Below are 7,454 nucleotides of genomic sequence, written 5' to 3' on the forward strand. Positions count from 1 at the left end.
CATTGCTACAGAATATATATATATATATATATATTTTTTTTTTAAATGAAAAGTGTGTGGGTAATGACATTGTATGTGATCTTTATACCAAATAAAGATCAGTTTAACGTCTAAAGAAATACCTGAATGAACATCATTCAGCTTCCACTGTTTAGCATTCCTGGAGTGATTACTTAAGGAGAACAAATTCATGTAAAAGACACCTGTGCTGATGAGCACAAGCTTTTTATTATTAAGTACCTTGAATACACAGGGTATAGTTTGTTATGGATATATAATCCAAAAGGAATAATTTTTGTGAGTAATTACTTTCTTGTTGTACCAAAGAAAATCTATTTCCTATTCTAAAACATATATAAATTTAATGGATATTAGTGCTATCAGTATAAATTATGCATGAATAAAATATGTAATGTACTATATTATATAACATATAAATGATATATTTATAATATATGTATAATTACTGATATTCTATAACAACTATAAATAATATATATATAAAACTGATTTTAGTATTATACTGTGAAGGATACAAAGAATGACAACTTCATTTAAATAAATATATTTGTATGCTTTAGTCACATTTTTTGTGTGCCAATACTGAGGCTTGAACTATGGTATGCATGTTGTCCCTGAGCCATTTCACTCAGACTGGCTTCACATAGCTATCTTCAGATTTCAGCCCCTAAATAGCTGGGATTCCAGACATGAGTCATATTTTTTTTTTATTCCATCCTTGGCATGTTCTTATGTAATTATTTTTGACTGTTAAATTATATTATGATATGATATTTCATTTCTAAACCAATTCAGAATAAATAACTACTTATTGGGTAAAATTATATATTGCAATAAAAATTGTAAGGACCCTACTTTACTATCAATTTTCAAAGATATTGCTAGTTTAATTCCTGGACAGACAAGTAGAAAATTTAAATTAAGTGTTCATAATATATTACATAACATGTAAATGATACATTTATAATATATGCATAATTAGTGATATTTTATAATTACTATAAATAATATATGTATAAAACTGGTTTTAATATTATAATGACAATATTTCTATCTTAACTTTCTCATTTTCAACGGTAGAAAAACTATGCTATAAAAATATATCTTCAAGAAAGCACATGTACAATCTTCATCGTTATAAACATCTTCTAAGATTGGCTACACTTATCCACTAGAGTCAGCTTACCACTGCAAACACTTTGTGATACTTTCTGGATAAAGTTGCTTGTCCTCATCCTCATCAACCTTTCAGCAACTTCAATGCAGGGCATTTTCTCCTGCTTAGCCTGTAGATGATATCATCCTTTGTTATTTCCCAGCAAAGAAATTGTGGCTAGCAGGCTTGAACATTGGTACATTCAGAAGTTCTTTGGTTGTGAAATTTTGCTTTCCTTTCTTGGCAAGTGAGCTGGAATAATGAAAAACATTTAAGGCAATATGTTTTACGGTAAATGAAAACATACTGATATGAAAATACTACAAATATTCATTCTTTGATTTTTTAAATTCAAATATAATAGGGGTGGTTTTAGTAGAGCATGCCTTTAAATCCAGCTATTTAGATGGCTGAAAACAGAGGATCATAGTTTCAAGCTAGAACAGGTAAATAGACCATGAGTCACTTATCTTCAACTAAGAACCAAAAAGGTAAAAGTGGAGCTGTGGTTCAAATGGAAAACTGCCAGCCTGAGCAGAAAAGAAAAATAAAAGAATCTAGGCCCCAAATTTAAGTCATAGTACTAGCACACATATACCATATATATATATATATATATATATATATATATATATATATATATATGGTTCCTAAAGTATTCGAAACCTGGTCATAGATTAAATATGAGGTGTGCAAAAGTATGTAAGTCTGAAATGACTCCGAGGTATTTTGATAATCAAATAGTAATGAAAGAGTGGTTTGTAGATAAAGATCAAAGCTCATTTGGGGACATTCATAGTTTGTTTAAATCAGTAGCTAGGAGTTTTCAGTAGACAGGATGCTGTTAAGGACTTGAATTAAAGAAAGAACAGAGCTGGAGAAAAAATAAATTATTACATATACTCAGTGGTAACAGCCATGAGAAGGAATATTATGGACCTAAACCCTGGGATATAAATATGTAAAACATGACAAATGAAGAAAAACAGTAATAAGTATGTAATGCAGACTATATGGATAGGTATTTTTAAAATGTTTATGGCCTATGAAGTGATTGTGTGATGACCTAAAATTTAAGAAATTGGTAAGGTCAACTAAACCTTGGGCCAACCATAGCTGATAATTAAAGTAAAACGGGGCCACAATAGTGTGTCTTGATTTACCAAAGTGAAAACAGGCCAATATTTGGAAAGCCAATTTTTGGACATGTGGTTGGAGTGACAATTACTGCAGTTTGTTCAAGTGTCAGTAGAAGGGTACAGTTTTAGTACAATGATAGAAATCTTTCAGGGATCTGATAGATTTTCAATCTGTCTTCAATTTTCCTTTTTTTTTCTGAGAACCAAAATTTCATTATTGGAAGCCATGCCCAAATTTTGCTTTTGGCAAGTTATCAGATATTCAGTCTATTACATGCCCAAATAATAGAGAATGGGAACAGGTCTACATTGAGCACTCACAGTAGACAGGTCTCTGGAATTTCTCAGGAAGATTCTTCTGCCATTGTGGGATGGATAAGGCTGGATAATATACAAAATAGACATCATAGATTGAAAGTAATCTGCTAAGTTGACACTTGAGATATTGGATGTTTTAACTGTATTGTATCAATTTTTATGAATCAGTTAATCAGATTCTTTATACCATATGATGTTACTAGACTATGAAATGCATGCTTATTGCATTTACTTTGTATGTTTTGAAATTTGGAATAAAATGTTCGTCTTTTTTTTTTTTTTTAATATGGATTAATCCTAGTTCTCAAGAGTGGGGAAATGCCCTGGAATTTTGTAACTTGAAGTCATATGTGGCCATGTGTCATAACCTATTTTCCTTGTACAGACTTGGTAATAAATTGTATGTAATTTATTTTTTATTTTTATTTATATTCTATTGCAGCACCTGGCTATGTGTAATTAAACTGTAGTTTTCTTCAAGTATTTTATTATACAGTGAAGTTTTTTTCTTACAAGATTTCTAATAAATATGTTATCTACTCAATTTTGAAATGTACTGCTGTACCTCCCACTTATTTGTCGCATTTCTGAAATCTAAGTTCCTCTGTGTGCCAAGGTGTATACTTTTGTCTGTAGCAAGTATTGTTGAATACATAACATCTGGCTACTTAGAGAACAAAGGATGTGAAGGGACACTAGCCAGATAAAGAACTTCCAGAACAATTCAAGGGCACCTCATGTACTCTCTGTGTAGGTGGAAAGGGAGCATAGAAATTCTTACACTTGAAAGTGATTGAGTGTGTGTGCACATAGGTGTTCACTTATTTATCTGTTGCTATAGTTTTACACATTCACTATTATAAAATAATACTTAATATATGCACACACACACACACAAACACACACACACACACACACACACACACACACACACACACACATATATATTGATCACAGTTTCCAAAATGCAGAGAACCACATCCATGGGCATCTGGCCATCGCTTTCCGATGTTGCTCTTTGGGTAATAAGAATGAAACCTGGTATTGTCCTGTGGTAGAGAAATTACTCAGAGATTCAAGTATTTTTCTTTCAATATGTTGCTTGTTCCTAACTCTAAATTTAGGAAGTCTGTTAATACATAATATATATTATATTATAATATATTTAATATATAATATATTGTATATTATATTATATATAATAGCTGACAGAATTATATATTCATAAGGAAAAATACAGCAAACGTATCAATGTCCATACTTTCCTAGCCATGATTAGGTTCAGTAGAGTTAGGTGCATTACATCTCAACAGGAAAATCTACTGAAGTTCTGATGACCTTGAGCTACATAAGGAGAATTCCTATAAAAGGAGGCTCTCCTCAATTATAAGAAAAGATGTTTGGAAGCTTTTTTGTTTGTTTGTTTGTTTTTATTTTGGCCAGTCAAAGGGCCTGAACTCTGGGCCTGGGCAATGTCCTTCACGACTTCTTTTTTTTTTAATTTAATTTTATTTTATTTGTGAACATACTGTACAGAGGGGTTACAATTAAATGGGCAGGATAATGCGTACATTTCTTAAGAAGCATTGCAGCCTCCTCCTTTGTTTACCCTTCACACCCCATCCCAGCCTTCCCCCTCCCCCCACAATCCCAATCCTTCTCCTTCTCACCCTTTCCTACGCCCCCCCACACACACCGATGTTGTAAAGCTCATTATGGACATGACAACTTGTACTTCTCATTGTTGCAACAGGTCCACCTGTATCCTTAAACAACTGGTTTTTCCCCATCTCCTCCACAAGTTATACTGACATCAAATATAGTGAAAGCAGGGGTTATAGTGTGGGGGAGGGACATACAAAGAAACAAAGAGATAATCTTATAAATGCGTTAGAAACACATGCATGAAAGAAAAAAACATTAAAATACATATCTAAGGGTTCATTTTCCTGACATCACATTATCTGACCTTTTCCGCTTGACTCATACATATACTAGATATTGCAAATAAGGGAAACCATGGGACCTGTGTTTCTTTGGGCCTGGCTTACTTCACTTAATACAACTTTTTCCAAGTTTTTCCATATCCTAACAAATGGGGAAATGTCATTCATTCTGATGGAGGCATAGAATTCCATTGTGTATATATACCACATTTTCTTGATCCATTCATCTACTGAGGGGCATCTGGGTTGGTTCCATATCTTAGCTATGGTAAATAATGCTGCAATAAACATAGTTGTGCTGGTAGCTTTAGTGTAGTCTTGTTTGTAAACATTTGGGTAAATGCCCAAAAGTGGGATTGCTGGGTCATAGGGGAGTTCTATGTGAAGTCATTTGAGGAACCTCCATACTGCTTTCCAAAGTGGTTGAACAAGTTTACATTCCCACCAACAATGAAGTAAGGTTCCTTTCTGTCCACATCCCATCCAGCATCTGCTGTTGTTAGAGTTCTTGATTTTTGCCGTTCTAACTGGAGTGAGGTGATAGCTCAATGTTGTTTTGATTTGCATTTCTTATATGGCTAGGCATGTTGAACATTTCTTCATGTGTCTATTGGCCATGCTTCTTTCTTCTTCAGAGAAGCTTCTCTTTAAGTCTTTCGCCCACATATTTATTGGACAGTTGTTTCTTTGAGGATTTGTTGTTGGGGGGTTTAATTTTTTTAGTTCCAAGTATATTTTAGATATGAGACACTTGTCCGTTGTATGGCTAGTAAAGATCTTCTCCCAATCCGTGGGCTTTCTATTGATCTTGCTAGCTATGTCATTTGCCCTGCAGAAGCTCTGCAACTTTATGCAATCCCATTTGTCCAACCTTTCTTTGATTTGTTGTGTTTCCGGGTCTCTATTCAGAAAATTTCGGGCTGAGCCAAGGAGACCTAGGGTTTCTCCTATTCCATCCTGTAATGTTCTCAGAGGTCTGCTTTGAGTTCAAGGTCTTTGATCCATTTGGAGTTGATTCTGGTGCAGGGTGATATATAAGGATCTAGCTTTTGTTTTCTACAAGTAGTTAACCAATTTTGTTAATCTATCCAATCCAGGAGCATGGGAGGTTTTGCCATTTTTTAAGTTCTGTGTTGATTTCCTTTTTCAAGATTTTAACGTTTTCATCACATAGGTCCTTCACTTCTTTGGTTAAGTTAATTCCTAGGTATTTTATTTTTTGTGGGGCTAATACAAATGGAGTTGCTTTCCTTATTTCAGCCACACTTTTCTCATTGTTGGCATACAGAAAAGCCATTGATTTTGGGGGGTTAATTTTATAACCTGCTACTTTGCCAAAGTTTTGAATCAGCTTGAGTAACTTGGGGGTGGAGTCTATGGGATTCTTTAAATACAAGATCATGTCATCTGCAAGGAGGGAGAGTTTTATTTCTTCTCTCCCTATTTGGATCCCCTTTATGTCTGCATCTTGTTTTATTGCTCTAGCTAGGCATTCTAATACTAGATTGAAGAGAAGTGGAGAGAGTGGACATCCTTGTCTTGTTCCTGAGTTAAGAGGAAATGGCTTGGGTTTTTCACCATTGAGTATAATGCTGGCTGTAGGTTTGTCATATACAGCCTTTATTGTATTGAGGAATGTTCCATGGATTCCTAATTTTTTCAAAACCTTCATCATAAAGTGTTGTTGGATCTTGTGGAATGCTTTTTCTGCATCTATTGAGATAACCATGTGGTTCTTATCCTTGCTCCTGTTGATGTGATGAATAATATTAATTGATTTGCGTATATTGAACCAGCTTTGCATCCCTGAAATGAATCCTGTTTGATCGTGGTGTATGATTTTTTGGATGAATTGTTGAAGTCGATTGGCCTAAATTTTGTTGAGAGGTTTTGCATCAATGTTCATCAAAGAAATGGGTCTATAGTACTCTTTCTTTGATGAGTCCCTGCCTGGTTTTGGGATGAGGGTTATGATGGCTTCATAGAATGTGTCCGGTAGTGAACTTTCTCTTTCAATTTCATTGAAGAGTTGGAGGAGTATTGGTGTGAGCTCTGCTTTGAAGGCCTTTAAAATTCCGCTGTAAAACCATCTGGTCCTGGACTTTTCTTAGCTAGGAGGTCTCTTATTGCTCTTTCTATTTCAATGCTTGATATGGGCCTGTTAACATAGTTTAACTCATCTTGGTTTAGTTTTGGCATATCAGTATTTGCTAGGAAAAGGTCCATTTCTGTCAAGTTCTCAAACTTATTAGCATAAAGTTTTGAGAAGTATTCCCTTATAATGTTCTGAATCTTGGTTGTTTCCGTGGTGATGTTTCCATTCTCATCTCTGAGTTTATTAATTTGGGTGTGTTCTCTTCTTTTTCTGATAAGATTTGCTAAGGGTTTGTCAATTTTGTTAATTTTTTCGAAGAACCAACTCTTTGTTTTATTGATTCTTTCTATAGTTTATTTTGGATTCTAATTCATTTAATTCTGATTTAATTTTAATTATTTCTTTCCGTCTACTGGATTGGGGTTTATCTTGCTGCTCTTTTTCAAGGAGGTTTAGATGTGTCATTAAATTGTTAGTTTCAGATCTCTCCAATTTGTTGATGTATGAGCTCAGAGCTATAAACTTGCCTCTGAGTACTGCCTTTGTTGTGTCCCAGAGGAGCTGGTAATTTGTGTGTTCATTTTTGTTGAATAGCATGAACATTTGAATTTCCTTTCTAATCTCTTCCATGACCCACTCATGATTCAGCAGTGTGTTATTCAGCCTCCATATGATACTGGACTTTCTTTGGTGGCTTTTGGTGTTGAATTCTAATTTTATTCCCTTGTGGTCAGAGAGAATGCAAGGTATAACTTCAATGTTTCTGAATTTAGACAAGT

Source organism: Dipodomys spectabilis, unplaced genomic scaffold, assembly GCF_019054845.1.
Source record: "Dipodomys spectabilis isolate Male_0828 unplaced genomic scaffold, ASM1905484v1 ptg000114l, whole genome shotgun sequence".
Classification (NCBI taxonomy): domain Eukaryota; kingdom Metazoa; phylum Chordata; class Mammalia; order Rodentia; family Heteromyidae; genus Dipodomys; species Dipodomys spectabilis.